Genomic DNA, 18,471 nt, shown 5'->3' with positions numbered 1-18,471 from the left:
TAAAGGAAAATGTACATAAAATTTCTGAATTTAATTTTGGGCAGATTTTTCATTTTAGTCCATTTTTTTGAGTAACAAAGCAAGGGTTAACAGCCAATCAAAACCCAATATTTATTACCCTGATTCTGTACTTTACAGAAACAAACCATTTGTGATCGTAAACTGCTGTACGGGCACACGGCAGGGCACAGACTGAATGGAGTGCCATTTGGTTTTTAGAGGGCAGATTTCACTGGGATAATTTTAAGTTGCCATGGCACATTTGATGCACCCCTAGAGTAGAAACTCCAAAAAAGTTACCCCATTATGGAAACTACGGGATAAGTTGGCAGTTTTGTTGGTACTATTTTAGGGTAGATATGATTTTTGGTTGCACTATATTACACGTTTTGTGAGGGAAGGTAGCAAAAAATAGCTATTTTGGCACAGTTTTTTTTTTTTACAATGTTTATCTGACAGGTTAGATCATATGCTATTTTTATTGAGCAGGTTGTTACGAATGCGACAATACCAAATATGAATACTTTTTTTGTTGTTTGTTTCAGTTTTACATAATGAAGCATTTTTGAAAAAAATATATATTTTTTTAGTGTCTCCATAATCTGAGAGCCATAGTTTTAATTTTTGGGGGCGATTGTCTTAGGTAGGATCTCATTTTTTGCGGGATGAAATGATGGTTTGATTGGTACTATTTTGGGGTGAGCATGAGTTTTTGATCACTTGGTATTACACTTTTTGTGATGTAAGATGACAAAAAATGGCTTTTTTGACACAGTCTTTATTTTATTTATTTCATAGCATTCACCTAAGGGGTTAGCTCATGTGATATTTTTAGACAGCAGGTCGTTATGGACGTAGCAATACCTAATATGTATACTTTTTTATTTAAGTTTTATACAATAAAAGCATTTTTTAAACCAAAAAAATCATGTTTTAGTGTCTCCATATTCTGAGAGCCATAGTTTTTTTATTGGGCGATTGTCTTAGGTAGGATCTCATTTATTGCAGGATGAGATGACAGTTTAATGGGTACTATTTTGTGTTCCATATAACTTTTTGATCGCTTCGTATTACATTTTTTGTGATGTAAGGTTTTAAAAATATGGCTTTCTTGACACTGTTTTTATTTTTATTTTTTTTAACGGTGTTCACCTGAGGGGTTAGGTCATGTGATATTTCAAAAGACCTGGTTGTTACGGACACGGCGATGCCTAATATGTTTACTTTTTTATTTTTTTCACTTTTAACACAATAAAAGCATTTTTAAAACAAAAAAAATAATGTTTTAGTGTCTCCATATTCTGAGAGCCATAGTTTTATTTTATTTTTTTGCCCGATTGTTTTATGTAGCGACTCACTTTTTGCAGGATGAGGTGACAGTTTGTTTGGTACTATTTTGGAGGTCATACGCCTTTTTGTTCTCTTGGTGTTGCCCTTTTTGTGATGTAAAGTGACAAAAAATTGTAGTTTTAGCACAGTTTTTATTTTATTTTTTCTATGGAGTTCAGGTGAGGAGGTGGATCATGTGATATTTTTATAGAGCCAGTCATTACGGACTTGGCAATACTTAATATGTCTGTTTTTCTTTTTTTTTTGTCAGCATTTTGTGTTTTATTTTGGAAAAGGGGCTTTTTTTTACTTCAAACTTATTTTTTTTTAATCTGAAATAAAAAAAAAAAAATATTTTTGGGGCTTCAACTTCTGGGGGATTAATCCCCTCCACAATGCATTACAATACATCCTGTATTGTAATGCATTGACTGTTAGCTTGTGAGAACCAGCCTAAGGGGCTGGATCTCATAGGCTTCCGTAGAAGGAAACCCTGATGCCTATGCACTGCAGTGACAGGGACCCGATAGAGATGTGGAGGGCACCTGTACCCTCCACAAACCCTCTGCATACCGCTGTCAGCTTTGACAGCGACATACAAGGGGTTAATACCCCGGCATCAGTGTTTTCACTGATTCCGGAGTATGCAGCAGGGGCCCGGCTGTCAGTGTACATGAACGCCGCTGGTCCTTAAAGGCCTTTGGAGTCAATTTTTTTCATGATTGCATTTAACTTATTTTTGACTAAAAATTATATGTTCAATTGGCCTTTATTAAAAATATTGAGCTGTTCAGTCACAAAGGGTTAACTGTTTTTCTAACTGTGTGACTGGTACTTTTACTTTGTGCAATTGCCTTTATTTCTAAACTACTGAAAGGTCATAAACACTTATTTAGGCCACTTTCTTATTAGTAAGATAAGGATTGAGCTTTAATGAGTGTTTATGATGTGAGAGAGTACAGATAAGAAGTCCATCTGCTCCTCAGATGACTGAAAAAAGAACAAAAAAATCCACAGGCAGCTAGTAGAGCATGTCAGCTTCTGTACAGAAAAAAAGATTCCATATTGTTAATAAAGACCAATTGAAAAAATTATTTTTAGTTTAAAATATGTATAATGCAATAGTAAAAAAATTGCCCCCAAAGATGTACATAACCTTTAAGTCACGTCCACCAGCACCGTACATGAACGGCGCGGGTCCTTAAGGGGTTAATATGCATATATATAAACAGGAGTACGGATCTTTCCCCATCGTGGCATAATTTTTGAAAGCTCGCCAGAAGCCACTGTGTGTTTAAACACAATCTGACTCTGTTAAGGGACAATTTTTGGAATAGTTCTAATATGAAAAAGCATAACACATCTAATGCTGCAGTGGGTTTTTAAACAAGCTCTTTGCTAACAACGTCAAACATGCATATATATACAGTACAGACCAAAAGTTTGGACACACCTTCTCATTCAAAGAGTTTTCTTTATTTTCATGACTATGAAGGCATCAAAACTATGAATTAACACATGTGGAATTATTGGAATTACTTGTAAATTGTGGACTGGCACTCTGTATGTGTGGCTTCAAATGAATACACAATAATTGTGGTGATCACACTCAAATTTAATAAATGAAAAACAATAGTAATGACACTATAAAACTATTAAAAATTCATAAAAACATCAAACAAACATGCATGCTCACACATATTAAATATTGTAGGAAAAATACGTCATAAATAGTATATGCAGGTAGTTCCTAAAATAAATGAGGGTAATTTTCTGATGAGACTGAACTAAATCTTTATATTTGATTTAAAAGTTTGCATAAAGTGCATTCAGCTGTTATTGTGACTTGCAGCTTGCAGGCCAAGATGTTCTTAGAAAGGATGAAAAGCAATCCTGAATACTGTTCACCAGTTACTGCTTGATTATAGTTTGTTTGCGGTTTAAATGTCCAGACCTTAGTTTATGTCTATGATGGAAAAACAAGTACTGGTATGTACTATAATCACCGCCTATACAGGTCTTACCTGCTCAAAGGTTTAGCTCTGTTATTAGACATGCGGTTTTACTTGCGGTTCTGTTGCGATTTTTTCGCTACTGGTGCATTTTTTAAGTTTTTTTTTATAATGTGTGTTGTGATGTGATCTCTCTAATAAAAAATAAATATTGCAACATGTTGCAATGCATTAAAAATTCAAAATATTGATAAAATATCACATATGATGACATAAAAATTTTCATATGATAACATAAAAGATCATTAAAAAAAATATCTAAAAAATCACATATGATAACATAAAAAACCAAATGAGACATAGATATTGCAGTGGATACATATATATAGGACATCTTGATAAACTCTTGATATAATAAATATATTCTTTTATATCATCATTACTTGCTTTATTTTATATTGTCTGGTGGTATAGGAGTGCGTGTTTGTCCCCAATGTGGAATTATATACATAACAAACAAGTGTGAAACAACTGAAAATATTTCATATTCTAGGTTCTTCAAAGTAGCCACCTTTTGCTTTGATTACTGCTTTGCACACTCTTGGAATTCTCTTAATGAGCTTCAAGAGGTAGTCCCCTGAAATGGTCTTCCAACAGTCTTGAAGGAGTTCCCAGAGATGCTTAGCACTTGTTGGCCCTTTTACCTTCACTCTACGGTCCAGCTCACCCCAAACCATCTCGATTGGGTTCAGGTCCGGTGACTGTGGAGGCCAGGTCATCTGGCGCAGCACCCCATCACTCTCCTTCATGGTCAAATAGCCCTTACTTTTAAAGTTTTCCCAATTTTTCGGCTGACTGACTGACCTTCATTTCTTAAAGTAATGATGGCCACTTGTTTTTCTTTACTTAGCTGCTTTTTTCTTGCCATAATACCAATTCTAACAGTCTATTTAGTAGGACTATCAGCTGTGTATCCACCTGACTTCTCCTCAATGCAACTGATGGTCCCAACCCCATTTATAAGGCAAGAAATCCCACTTATTAAACCTGACAGGGCACACCTGTGAAGTGAAAACCATTTCAGGGGACTACCTCTTGAAGCTCATCAAGAGAATGCCAAGAGTGTGCAAAGCAGTATTCAAAGCAAAAGGTGGCTACTTTGAAGAACCTAGAATATGAAATATTTTCAGTTGTTTCACACTTGTTTGTTATGTATATAATTCCACATGTGTTAATTCATAGTTTTGATGCCTTCAGTGTAAATCTACAATTTTCATAGTCATGAAAATAAAGAAAAGTCTTTGAATGAGAAGGTGTGTCCAAACTTTTGGTCTGTACTGTATATATATATATATATACACTCACCTAAAAAATTATTAGGAACACCATACTAATACGGTGTTGGACCCCCTTTTGCCTTCAGAACTGCCTTAATTCTACGTGGTATTGATTCAACAAGGTGCTGATAGCATTCTTTAAAAATGTTGGCCCATATTGATAGGATAGCATCTTGCAGTTGATGGAGATTTGAAAGATGCACATCCAGGGCATGAAGCTCCCGTTCCACCACATCCCAAAGAAGCTCTATTAAGTTGAGATCTGGTGACTGTGGGGGCCATTTTAGTACAGTGAACTCATTGTCATGTTCAAGAAACCAATTTGAAATTATTCGAGCTGTGTGACATGGTGCATTATCCTGCTGGAAGTAGCCATAAGAGGATGGGTACATGGTGGACATGAAGGGATGGACATGGTCAGAAACAATGCTCAGGTAGCCCGTGGCATTTAAACGATGCCCAATTGGCACTAAGGGGCCTAAAGTGTGCCCAGAAAACACCCCCCACACCATTACACCACCACCACCAGCCTGCACAGTGGTAACAAGGCATGATGGATACATGTTCTCATTATGTTTACGCCAAATTCGGACTCTACCATTTGACTGTCTCAACAGAAATCGAGACTCATCAGACCAGGCAACATTTTTCCAGTCTTCAACAGTCCAATTTTGGTGAGCTCGTGCAAATTGTAGTCTCTTTTTCCTATTTGTAGTGGAGATGAGTGGTACCCGGTGGGGTCTTCTGCTGTTGTAGCCCATCCGCCTCAAGTTTGTGCATGTTGTGGCTTCAGAAATGCTTTGCAGCATACCTCGGTTGTAACAAGTGTTTATTTCAGTCAACGTTGCTCTTCTATCAGCTTGAATCAGTCGGCCCATTCTCCTCTGACCTCTAGCATCCACAAGGTATTTTCGCCCACAGGACTGCCCCATACTGGATTTTTTTCCCTTTTCACACCATACTTTGTAAACCCTAGAAATGGTTGTGCGTGAAAATCCCAGTAACTGAGCAGATTGTGAAATACTCAGACCGGCCCGTCTGGCACCAACAACCATGCCACGCTCAAAATTGCTTAAATCACCTTTCTTTCCCATTCTGACATTCAGTTTGGAGTTCAGGAGATTGTCTTGACCAGGACCACACCCCTAAATGCATTGAAGAAACTGCCATGAGATTGGTTGACTAGATAATTGCATTAATGAGTAGTGATGAGCGGCAGGGGTCATATTCGAATTTGCGATATTTTGCAAATATTTTGTAGAATATTCGTCGAAAATTCACAAATTCGAAAATTCACGATTTTTTTTTTCTCTAAAAATCGGAAAGGTAATGATTGTGTAATATGCGAATTTTCGGATTCAAATTTTTTATTGAGAATTTTTCAACTTACAACCATTAGACAAAGAAGATTATAGCACTATATTAGCTAAATTGCTCTATATTCGATTTTTTTTCGAATATTCGTAATATTCTAAAACAAGAATATATAGCAATAGAGCGAATATTAAAAAAAAACAAATATAGAGCAAAATTCGCAAACACTACTACTCCTAAAGTCAAGTATATTGCAGCCTTTTTATTGGCCTACAAGCTACAAGCAGTGAGGGATCATGTGTACTGATAAAAATAAAAAATAAAAATTAGAAAAATAAATTTGAATATTCAAAATTACGAATATATATAACTATATTCAAAATATTCGCGAATTTTCGAAGTACCTATATTCGCGATAAAAATTTGAAATTCCAATATTTGTGATCAACACTATTAATGAGAAATAGAACAGGTGTTCCTAATAATTCTTTAGGTGAGTGTATATATCAGTGTCACTAGAAGGTGTTATATACCGTACCAATTTTCAGGGCAATTGGAACAACATTTATTCATGTACAATCGATTCAGGTACGAATCAAACTTTTTGGAGTATTTGCCTAATTGAACACGCAGCTAAATTTGAGAGAGAAGGAGAGAGAGGAACAAAGTATGCTACTCTGGGTTTCTGGTCAACATATATGTGTTGTCTGGAGGTGCTCTTTCTCATTAGTTTGTAATTTGCTTAGTACATGTGTGGAATATTGTAGGCCAGTTAATAACCCTACCTGAAAAAATATTCAAATTAGATTTCCTTAGCCTACCGTATACCAGTTGATTAAAGATTTGCTAATTTTCATATATTTTTTCCAGAAACTCAGAGGAGTATTGTCTGGCTTATGGCAATACTCCTTTCACACAGCCAAGCAAGTTTTCTTTGCTCAACTCTGCTAAAGGGTAGTTAATCAGAAATAACTGGGTTCCTGGTATGAAACACTTTTTTTTTTCTTTTTTTTTTTAACAGACTAGCTTGCATGTCTCTTTTCTAGCATAGCAATACATAAATAAAAATATTATTACGATCAACCACCGATTGAACAGTTTGAGGCTACTAACAGGGGGAAATCTTATTATAGAAAGCATTGATTGAAGAGTTTGAGGCTACCACCAAAAACTTAGTGGAAGAATATTAAGAAAAAAATGATCTGTGAAGCACAAGGAGATATGTATAAATATACATACTAGAGATGAGCAAATCAATTTTATACATTTGAAATTTATCTTACATTTTATTATCTTATCCTTTTGTCAGAAAAGCTCATTTGAATATTTTCCCAAAAACTCAAAGATATGCAAATTACATTCATGTCAAAAAAATAAAGTATTGGGGGGGCGGAGTTAGCGCTTGCAGCGGATGGCTGTGTGAAGCTGCTGCTCCGTGTATGAAATCACCCATTCAGCCTGGTCTTAGTGCCTGGAGAACCTAAAATGGTAAAGATTGGAGGATCCAAAGCTGGTGAATCCAAAGGCCACCCCAAATCATCCATAAGCGGCAGCTAAATGGAAAAATTCATTAAAAAAGAAGCCTCTGCATATGTAGCCCGAGAGACAAAAATGGCGCTGACCTCGCCGCGAGTGACAAAAAGCAAGCAGGCAGAACTGTCGGATCAAGCGCATGGAGGTGAGGATGAGCCCGGGGATCTCCCCATATCCCACACATACCTGAAAGAGGCTCTGACATCTTCCCTAGCCTCCGCTCTCGAGCCGCTGAGCTACGATCTAGCGGCAATCAAACAAGATGTCCACCACATAGGGAGGAGGGTAGAGGCCCTGGAGGAGTCACAATCCTCACTAATCCACCAGCGGTATCTCAACGAATGCACACCATTCAATCTAACTTAAACTCACTGTATAGTGCCCTGGAGGACCAGGAAAACCGAGGGAGACGAAACAACCTTCGCTTCAGAGGCATCCCTGAAACTGTGGCGGCAGGGGACATTTCTAACACAGTAGTCCAAATCTGCCTCTCCCTGCTGGGACCGGACACGGTCCATGAAGTAATCCTGGAGAGAGCCCATCGGGCCTTGAAACCTAAGCCAGATAATAATGCCCCACCTAGGGATGTAATGTGTAAGCTTTTAAGCTTCCCTGTAAAAGAAGCCATGCTTGCCAAGGCAAGGGAAGCCAACCCTAGTCTTTCAGGACTTAGCCCAATCTACCTTAAAAAAAAAGAAGAGCAGTGAAACCCCTGACAGACTGTCTCAGAGCACATAACATACCATAAAGATGGTCATTCCCCTTTGGCGTCTCCTTCATGTATGAAGGCCGGAGAATGTCATTGAATACGTATCTGGACTTGGATCCAATATACGACCACCTGAAGATCAAACTGCTGGATAACCAAAATTGGGATCCCATTTAAAACCTAACATCTCTCCCAAAACTTCCTCCATTTGAACCCTGGGACAGACAAATCACACCACACAAACCAAAGAGAGGCACTCTAGGAGCTACTCCCAAGAGACTTCCTATGGGAGACTGAGGAAAATTAACGTTTTTTCGTTCACACAAGAATATGGTAAATGGTATTCATACATGCCTTCTAGGGGGATTTTCTACAATACTTCCGCTTAATACTTCCATATGTAGTTAACCCTCTCACCTTTTACTTAACACAAACTAACCCTCCTGACTTCTCTCATACTATTGGTTCCTTATCTATACTGGGTAATAACTCACGTCATATTCACCCCTATGTTATCTACCCTACGGAACAGATATGCCGTTATTACTCTCAACACTTATGCAATGTTACGGGTTAAATGTTGTTCTTACTGATCTATTTATAAAAATAAATAAATAAATACGTTGCTTTGTGGTGTCGCAGGTCCCGACGGTGAAGTGGGTACAGTTCACACAGGTAAAAGTGTTTCTTTGGATAGGACCGCGCTACCTCTGGAATCACAGAGAATCCACAATCGAAGCCAGCAAGATATTCACAAGCATGGGGAAGCAAACAGGCCAGTCAAAACCTCTCCTCCTCTCCTTTCCAGGCTTCTATGGAACACCAAAATTGCATCCAATAGTGAAGTACCGTCATGCAAGTCGGAGTAAAAACGGTTTTATTATACTCACAATGCACACGTATAAACAAGCAGTATACAATGGATCAAATCACCCATCTTACTGATCTATGTTTAGGAGGATATTCCCCTGATGGTACACCTAACAGAAATATCTATCAAGATTGGAAAAAAAACCTCCTTGTTAGGGTAGTTCCTTCCAGAGAATCTAAGCTTGATCTGATAATCATAATAAGGATTGGTGATGGCTGACTTACAGATAGCCTCATTTAACGTTATAGGCTTCAAGACCCCATCTAAAAGATGTCAAATCCTGTCCCATTTAAAAAAGAAAAACTGCTCTATACTTTTCTTACAAGAGACGCACTTCAAGTTTAACCAATACCCTAATTTGTCCTATTCACATTAATCCATATGGTACCACTGCGGGTCCAATTCCTCAGCCTCCAGAGGAGTGAGTGTGGGTTTTCATAGAGGTATTCCATTACAATACTGTGCTTACTTACAAGATGTAGATGGTAGATACATCCTTCTCAAGGGTACTATAGCGAACCAAGTATATACGTTTATTAACATATATGCACCTAATAGTAATCAAATAACATGGGCTTCCTGCGCAAAAAGCTCCATGACCTGCACATGGTAGATGTTTGGAGAGCTTTAAATCCCTCTGTAAGACTCGAAAGAACATCTCCAGTTGTGTTCAAAGGCCATAATTGACTCCATACACATGTCAGATCACTCCTCCATAAGAGTATCCGTCTCTACACCACACATGCCCCATGGAGCATTTAAATGGCGGCTTAAAAAACAATTAATATCATCTACTGAACTTATCAATAAAACTACCCAACTACTAGATTACTTCTTTTTAATAAATTCCCTCCCAGACACATCTCCTCATGTGATATGGGACGCCCACAAAGCCTACATGCGAGGCCAATTTATTAGTATAGGGTCCTACCAAAAAAAAATAAGAATGGCCCGTATTGATACAATATTCTCTGAGATTCGGAGAATTGAATCAATACATAAACAATCCCTATTAGAAGCACACATACCCCAACTCAATGCTCTCCGAGATGAACTAAAAAAACATCTAAATATCTCCTCAGCTAAACACTTTCTGCACTCACAATACAAATATTTTGCCCATGGAGACAAGGCCTCTAAATTTATGATGAATCGCATAAAAAAAAAAGTGCCCTAAACTTAATTTGCAAAATAAATAGAGGGGTGAATGACTTTGTCTCAAATACTAAAGAGATATCTTATCAATTTATGACCTTTTACAAATTATTATATAACATCCCTCAAAACAGAATGACACCAAATACCAATTCCAATATAGAAGCAATCAACTTGTTTCTGCACTCAGTTACTCTCCCTAAACTATATGAAATCCAAAAAACATCCCTAGAGGCCCCATTTTCCTCAGACAAAATTCTTCTAGCCATTAAACAGCTTCCCAAAGGTAAATCCCCAACGGGCTTCCAGCCCTTTACTACCGAACTTTCAGCAAAACCCTAGTTCCACATCTATTGGCCATTTACAACCGTTCCCTTCATGGAACTCCATTGTCTCCAAGGCCCATATAACCATTATCCCCAAGGAGGGTAAGGACCCTACTCAATGCTCCAATTACCGCCCCATCTCCTTGCTAAACTTAGATCTGAAACTACTAGCCAAAATGCTATCAAATCGCCTCTCCCCATTTTTACCACAACTGATACACAGGGATCAAACTGGATTTATCATAGGGAGGGAGGAAAAAGACAACTCAGCTAGAATCTTAAATGCTATATACCACGCAAAAAAACACTCATGCCCCTTGGTTCTTCTCAGCACCGATGCTGAGAAAGTGTTTGACAGAGTACAATGGGACTTTATGCGACTTACACTTGACAAGTTTGGCTGACCAAGCCCTTTTGTTCAAGCCGTCTTTTCTATGTATATCAATGCCTCGGCATCAGTGCTGGTGAATGACACAGTCTCCAACCCATTCCCCATTAGCAACGGCACTAGACAGGGATGCCCCTTGTCCCCTCTAATTTTTGTTATGATAATAGAGCCATTTGTTCAAAAAGTCAGTCAAGATGAAAATATTAAAGGAATTAAATTAGGTAGCTTTTGCTGATGACCTTTAAATTCTAACAACTAATCCAGTTGAATCTTTACCCCTCTTCTATGAATTACTAGAAAAATTCAGTCCCCTATCCAATTTCAAGGTTAACATGAAGAAATCATATATTGTGAGCGTAGGACTAAAAGCATCAACTAGACTGGAACTAGCAAATACATCTCCCTTTAACTGGAATGCCCTTTACATCACAATATGCCCAGATCTCTCAAAACTATTCGACCTGAATTATACCCCACTATTATTGTCCATACAAGACCAAATGGATAGGCTGCATTCCCCTACACTTTCCTGGTTTGGCCGTAAAAACCTGTTTACCTCGTTAGTCTTACCAAGACTAACTTACCTGCAACAAGTTTTACCCCTACCTATCCCCAACTCTTATTTCAAAAGACTAACTAAAAGTATGCGCTCCTTTATATGGAGTGGGAAAAAATCACGTATTGCGCTAGACGTATTACAAAGACCTAGGGCATTTGAAGGCATGGGTCTTCCTGCTCCCATACTTTATACAGTCCTGATCAAAAGTTTAAGACCACTTAAAAAATGGCAAAAAATCATATTTATCATGGTTGGATCTTAACAAGGTTCCAAGTAGAGTTTCAACATGCAACAAGAAGAAATGAGTGAGACAAAACATTTTTTGAAGATTCAATTTAATGAAAACAACGAATAAACTGAAATAGGCTGTTTTTCAGCTGATCAAAATTTTAGGACCACACCTCCAAAAAAAACAACAAAAAAAAACAAAACAGAAATCCAACTTCCAAACATGAACTCAGTAATGAGTAGCTCCGCCGTTATTGTTTATCACTTCCAAAATTAGTTTCGGAATGCTTGATGCAAGCGTTTCCATGAGGTAAGTGGAAACATTTCTCCAAGTAGTAAAGACGGCCGCACGAAGGCCATCTACTGTCTGGAACTGTTGTCCATTTTTGTAAACTTCCCTTGCCATCCATCCCAAAAGGTTCTCAATTGGATTTAGCTCAGGGGAACACGCAGGATGGGCCAAAAGAGTGATGTTATTCTCCTGGAAGAAGTCACTTGTCCTGCGGGCATTGTGTACTGTAGCGTTGTCCTGTTGAAAAACCCAGTCATTACCTCACAGACGAGGGCCCTCAGTCATGAGGAATGCTCTTTGCAACATCTGGACATAGCCAGCGGCCGTTTGACGCCCCTGCACTTCCTGAAGCTCCATTGTTCCACTGAAGGAAAAAGCACCTCAGACCATTATGGCGCCCCCTCCACTGTGGCGCGTAGAAAACATCTCAGGTGAAATCTGCTTGTCATGCCAGTAACGTTGGAAACCATCAGGACCATCAAGGTAAAAAAAATTCTCATCAGAGAATAAAACTTTCTTCCACCTTTGAATGTCCCATGTTTGGTGCGCTCTTGCAAAGTCCAAATGAGCAGTTATGTGGCGTTCAAGGAGACAAGGTCTTTGAAGACGTTTTTTGTTTTTGAAGCCCTTCAGTCCCAGATGCTGTCTCAATCTCTGTATGTATATAAGACCAACACAGATGCCTTCACTTTCATAGGTACAAATCTGCTGACAGAAGCCCTTTAACCTCTTAAGGACACATGACGTATCGGTACGGCATGTTGTCCTGGTACTTAAGGACACATGACGTACCGGTACGTCATATATAGTTCCGATCACAAACTGCCCAGCGGTCAAATCATTGAGCAGGCACCTTGGCTAAATGCGCCGGGGGGTCCTGTGACCCCCCCATGTCGGCGATTGCAGCAAACCGCAGGTCAATTCTGACCTGCGGTTTGCTGCGGTTTCGGAAGTTTCTGATCCCCGCCGTCTGTGACCGCGGGGATCAGAAACTTCAAATAAGCTTTATTTTAATGTTTAACTCCCCCTGCTGCGCTCTTTGTTATCTGCCGGCGGGCGCAGTGGGGGGGTGCAGGGAGTGCGGCAGGGAGGGTGGGCGGCGGGCGGTGCTTGGTGGGGCGGGCAGGCATGTGATCATCCGCCTGCCCCCTCTCTCAGGATAGCCGAGCGGTTTGCAGAGTGTCAGCACATTGCTGACACTCTGCTCAAAATGCCTGACATCTGCAGGCGTTTAACCCTGTTCCGTATGGGAACACTGTATGGAAAAGGTTAAGAGGATCGGGAGCTCCCTCCCTCTCCCATCGGGGGCTGCTGTGTCCATGGTGCTAATCAGAGGCTCTCCATGGTGCTGATTAGACTTCTGCTAAAGGCAGAAGTCTAATCAGACTTTGTAAAGTGAAAATACAGTACAGTACACTATATAGTGTACTGTACTGTATTATACAGATATCAGACCCACTGGATCTTCAAGAACCAAGTGGGTCTGGGCAAAAAAAAAGTAAAAGAAAAGTGAAAACAAAGTAAAAATAAATAAACACATTTATCACTCACTGATTAAAAATGAAAAAAAATAAAATTCCCTACACATGTTTGATATCACCGCGTCTGTAATGACCTGATCTATAAAACTGTCATGTTACTTTACCCGAACGGTGAACGCCATAAAAATAAAAAAACTATGATGAAATTGAAATTTTGCCCACCTTTCTTCTCAAAAAAGGTAATAAAAGTTATCAAAAAAGTTGTATGTACGCCAAAATAGTACTAATCTAACCGTCACCTCATCCCGCAAAAAATGAGACCCTACCTAAGATAATCGCCCAAAAACTGAAAAAACTATGGCTCTCAGAATATGGAGTCACTAAAACATGATTTTTTTGTTTTTGTTTCAAAAATGAAATAATTGTGTAAAACTTACATAAATAAAAAAAAAAGTATACATATTAGGTATCACCGCGTCCGTAATAACCTGCTCTATGAAAATATCACATGACCTAACTAGAGATGTCGCGAACATAAAATTTTCCGTTCGCGAACGGCGAACGCGAATTTCTGCAAATGTTTGCGAACGGGCGAACCGGGCGAACCGCCATAGACTTCAATAAGCAGGCGAATTTTAAAACCCACAGGGACTCTTTCTAGCCACAGTAGTGATGGAAAAATTGTTTCAAGGGGACTAACACCTGGACTGTGGCATGCCGGAGGGGGATCCATGGCAAAACTCCCATGGAAAATTACATAGTTGACGCAGAGTTGGATTTTAATCCATAAAGGGCATAAATCACCTAACAATCCAAATTTTTTTTGAACAACGTGGTTTAAAACATCCAGTGTGTGTATACGATCAGGTATGATGTTGTATCGATCAGGTAGTGTAAGGGTTACGCCCGCTTCACAGACATTGACAGACCAAACTCCCCTTTTAATGCACCGCAAACGACCGCAAACAGTCCATTTGCCCAACCGCAAACTCACCATTTGTACAAGGTTGGATACCAAGCTAGCCATGTCCCATTGATGTCATTGAAGGTTTCTTCCTCCACCCAGCCACGTACAACACCAAGGGTCACGGAAAGGTGAATTGAATTGATTTTTCGAACGGGGAGATGGTTAAAAAAACGCTGGCTCCCTCCCCTTTGTTTGAATCCACGGTCACTGCGTCTGTGCTGTGCAATTTACTGTCCCACCCGATATGAGTGGTATTTTCTGTAATTCTCTCCTATCATCAGTTTAATCCCTGTTACGTCCCCAATCTGGGGTCCATTTATTAAATAGATTTTTCGAACGGGGAGATGGTTAAAAAAAAGCTGGCTCCCTCCCCTTTGTTTGAATTTACGCCACGGTCACTGCGTCTGCGCCGTGCAATTTACTGTCACACCTGATATGAATGCTATTTTCTGTAGTACTATTCTCATCAGTTTAATCCCTGTTGGGTCCCATATCAGGGTGGGATTGCCTTTTGTGAAAAAAAATTTAGGCCGAGTACCTTCGACTGCCTTCACAGTGACAGACCAAACTCTGATACACCAAACTGAATTGATTTTAAGAACCAGGAGATGGAAAAAGCAGCTTGGTCGGTCCTCTTACTCCCAAGTTGGGGCACTGCTCGTGCACCTAGCAATGTGCTGTGACACCCTATATGAGTAGTGTCTTAACTAGTACTATTCCTATCAGTTTAATCCCTGTTACGTCCCCTATTCGGGGACATGTGTCGAATTGATTAACCATTGTCGAATTAACGAACCATTACGACATCCTGGAATAAATTAGTTCTGAGCTTTGTACTTGCTTTGTATTGGAATTGATGGGGATTTTTTAAATTGTCTGCATTATTTCTAATAAACTATTAAGAGACTTTATTATGATTTTTTATTTTATGTATTAAAAACCCACCCATACATCTATGAAAAATTATCCAGTCGATCGCTTTTGTTCTGATCATAATGAAGCAACGGCCTTATCATCTGGGGTGTGGCAACATTGCCAACACACTCATAGAGGTGATGATTGCTTCATTGTGATACGCAAGCCCCTTCACCACAACAAGGTAATGATCACGAAGGGGAATTGACACTTGTATGTGCCTTTTTTTAATGGTTTGTTTTCGCAGCCACAGTGAAGCACCAGAGGCCAGAAAAATTAGGCATGTACACATGACTGAAAAATAATGTTATTGTTGCAGCCGCTGTTGTAGCAGCGGCCGAAAAAATGTATGTTTTCATGGCAGAAAGGTGACTAAAACATTGCGGCTTGAACCCTAGTTGGTGGCGGAGAATTCACGAAAGTCATCTGGTATGCAGACATTAAATACAGCAGCGTGGGGACCATTTTGAGGCCAAGGCATGTCATCAGGCCTTTTGTTAGTCAAACGTATCCCCCACTGTCAGTCCCTTCGGGATCCATGCCTCATTCATCTTAATGAAGGTGAGGTAATCAACACTTTTTTGACCGAGGCGACTTCTTTTGTCAGTGACAATGCCTCCTGCTGCACTGAAGGTCCTTTCTGACAAGACACTTGAAGCGGGGCAGGCCAGAAGTTCTATCGCAAACTGGGATAGCTCAGGCCACAGGTCAAGCCTGCACACCCAGTAGTCAAGGGGTTCATCGCTACTCAGAGTGTCGATATCTGCAGTTAAGGCAAGGTAGTCTGCTACCTGTCGGTCGAGTCATTCTCTAAGGCTGGTTCCAAAAGGGCTGTGGTGATGTGTAGGACTGAAAAAGCTCTGCATGTCCTCCATCAACAACACATCTGTAAATCGTCCTGTCCTTGCCGCCGTGGTCGTAGGAGAATTACTTTCACCTCTTCCCCTGTTAGATTCCCATTGTGCTGTGACATCCCCCTTATAAGCTGTGTAAAGCATATTTTTTTAGTTTTGTTTTGAACTGCTGCATCCTTTCTGACTTTCGGTAAGTTGGTAACATTTCCGCCACTTTCTGCTTATACCGGGGGTCTAGTAGCGTGGCCACCCAGTACAGGTCGTTCTCCTTCATCCTTTTTATACGAGGGTCCCTCAACAGACATGACAGCATGAAAGACCCCATTTGCACAAGGTTGGATGCCGAGCTACTCATTTCCCGTTCCTCGTCCTCACAGATGTCATTGACGGTCTGTTCTTCACCCCAGTCACGTACAACACCATGGGTCCCAGATAGGTGACAACAACGAGCACCCTGGGATGCCTGCTGTGGTTGGTCTTCCTCCTCCTCAAAGCCACATTCCTCCTCTGACTCCTCTTCCTCATACTCCTCTTGCAGCGTTGCCGCAGGTCCGGCAAGCGATGATAACAAGGCTGTTTCTGGTGGTGATGGTGACCACAACTCTTCCTCTTCCTCTTCACGCTCATCTACAGCCTGATCCAGCACTCTTCGCAGGGCACGCTCCAGGAAGAAAACAAATGGGATGAGATCGCTGATGGTGCCTTCGGTGCGACTGACTAGGTTTGTCACCTCCTCAAAAGGACGCATGAGCCTACAGGCATTGCGCATGAGCATCCAGTAACGTGGCAAAAAAATTCCCAGCTCCGCAGAGGCTGTCCTAGCACCCCGGTCATACAAATACTCGTTGACTGCTTTTTCTTGTTGGAGCAGGCGGTCGAACATTAGGAGTGTTGAATTCCAACGTGTCGGGCTGTCGCAAATCAAGCGCCTCACTGGCATGTTGTTTCGGCGCTGAATGTATGAAAAGTGCGCCATGGCCGTGTAGGAACGCCTGAAATGGCCACACACCTTCCTGGCCTGCTTGAGGATGTCCTGTAAGCCTGGGTACTTAGACACAAAGCGTTGTACGATGAGATTCAACACATGTGCCATGCACGGCACATGTGACAACTTGACCAAATTCAATGCCACCAACAAATTGCTTCCATTGTCACACACCACTTTGCCGATCTCCAGTTGGTGCGGAGTCAGCCACTGATCCACCTGTGCGTTCAGGACGGACAGGAGTGCTGGTCCAGTGTGGCTCTCTGCTTTCAGGCAAGTCAACCCCAAGACAGCGTGACACTGTCGTATCCGGGATGTGGAATAGCCCCTGGGAAGCTGGGGGGATTCAGTTGATGTGCAGCCAGACACCACAGCAGAAGAGGACTCAGCCGAGGAAGTTATGGAAGAGTGTGGAGTAGGAGGAGTAGAGGAGGTGGCAGCAGGCCTGCCTGCAAGTCGTAGCAGTGTCACCAACTCCGCTGCAGAGCCACGCATTCCATGCTTGTCAGCCGTCAGCAGGTTGACCCAATGCGCAGTGTAGGTGATATACCTGCCCTGACCGTGCTATGCAGACCAGGTATCAGTGGTCAGATGGACCCTTGCCCCAACACTGTATGCCAGAGATGCCATGACTTCCTTTTCAATCACTGAGTAGAGGTTTGGGATTGCCTTTTTGGAAAAAAAAAATTTGTCCAGGTACCTTCCACTGTGGTGTCCCAATAACGAAATTTTTTTTGAAGGCCTCAGACTCCACCAGCTGGTATGGTAAAAGCTGGCGGGCTGAGAGTTCCGTCAAGCCAGCTGTCAGACGCCGGGCAAGGGGGTGACTCTGTGACATTGGCTTCCTACGCTCAAACATTTCCTTTACAGACACCTGACTGTGGGCAGATGAGATGGAACTGCTGAAGGTGAGAGGCGGAGTGGCGGGTGGTTGAGAGGGGGCAAGGAGGACAGCAGTGGTTGACATGGCTGAAGATGCTGGACCAGGAGGAGGATGGTGGCTTTGAGCTTGTGTGCTGCTTCTACTCGTCATCATGTGTTGATCCCATAGGCGTTTGTGATGTGCGATCATGTGCCTTCGCAAAGCAGTTGTACCTAGGTGGGTGTTGGATTTCCCACGACTCAGTTTCTTTTGGCACAGGTTGCAAATGGCATCGCTGTTGTCAAAGGCAGACACACACAAAAAATGCCACACTGCTGACCTTTGCAATGAAGGCATTCTGGTGGTGGCAACAGCATGCGTTGATTGGTGTGCTGTCTGGCTGACCCCGGGTGC

This window comes from Bufo bufo, chromosome 3, assembly GCF_905171765.1.
Source record: "Bufo bufo chromosome 3, aBufBuf1.1, whole genome shotgun sequence".
Lineage (NCBI taxonomy): Eukaryota > Metazoa > Chordata > Amphibia > Anura > Bufonidae > Bufo > Bufo bufo.
This window is presented reverse-complemented; position numbering follows the sequence as displayed.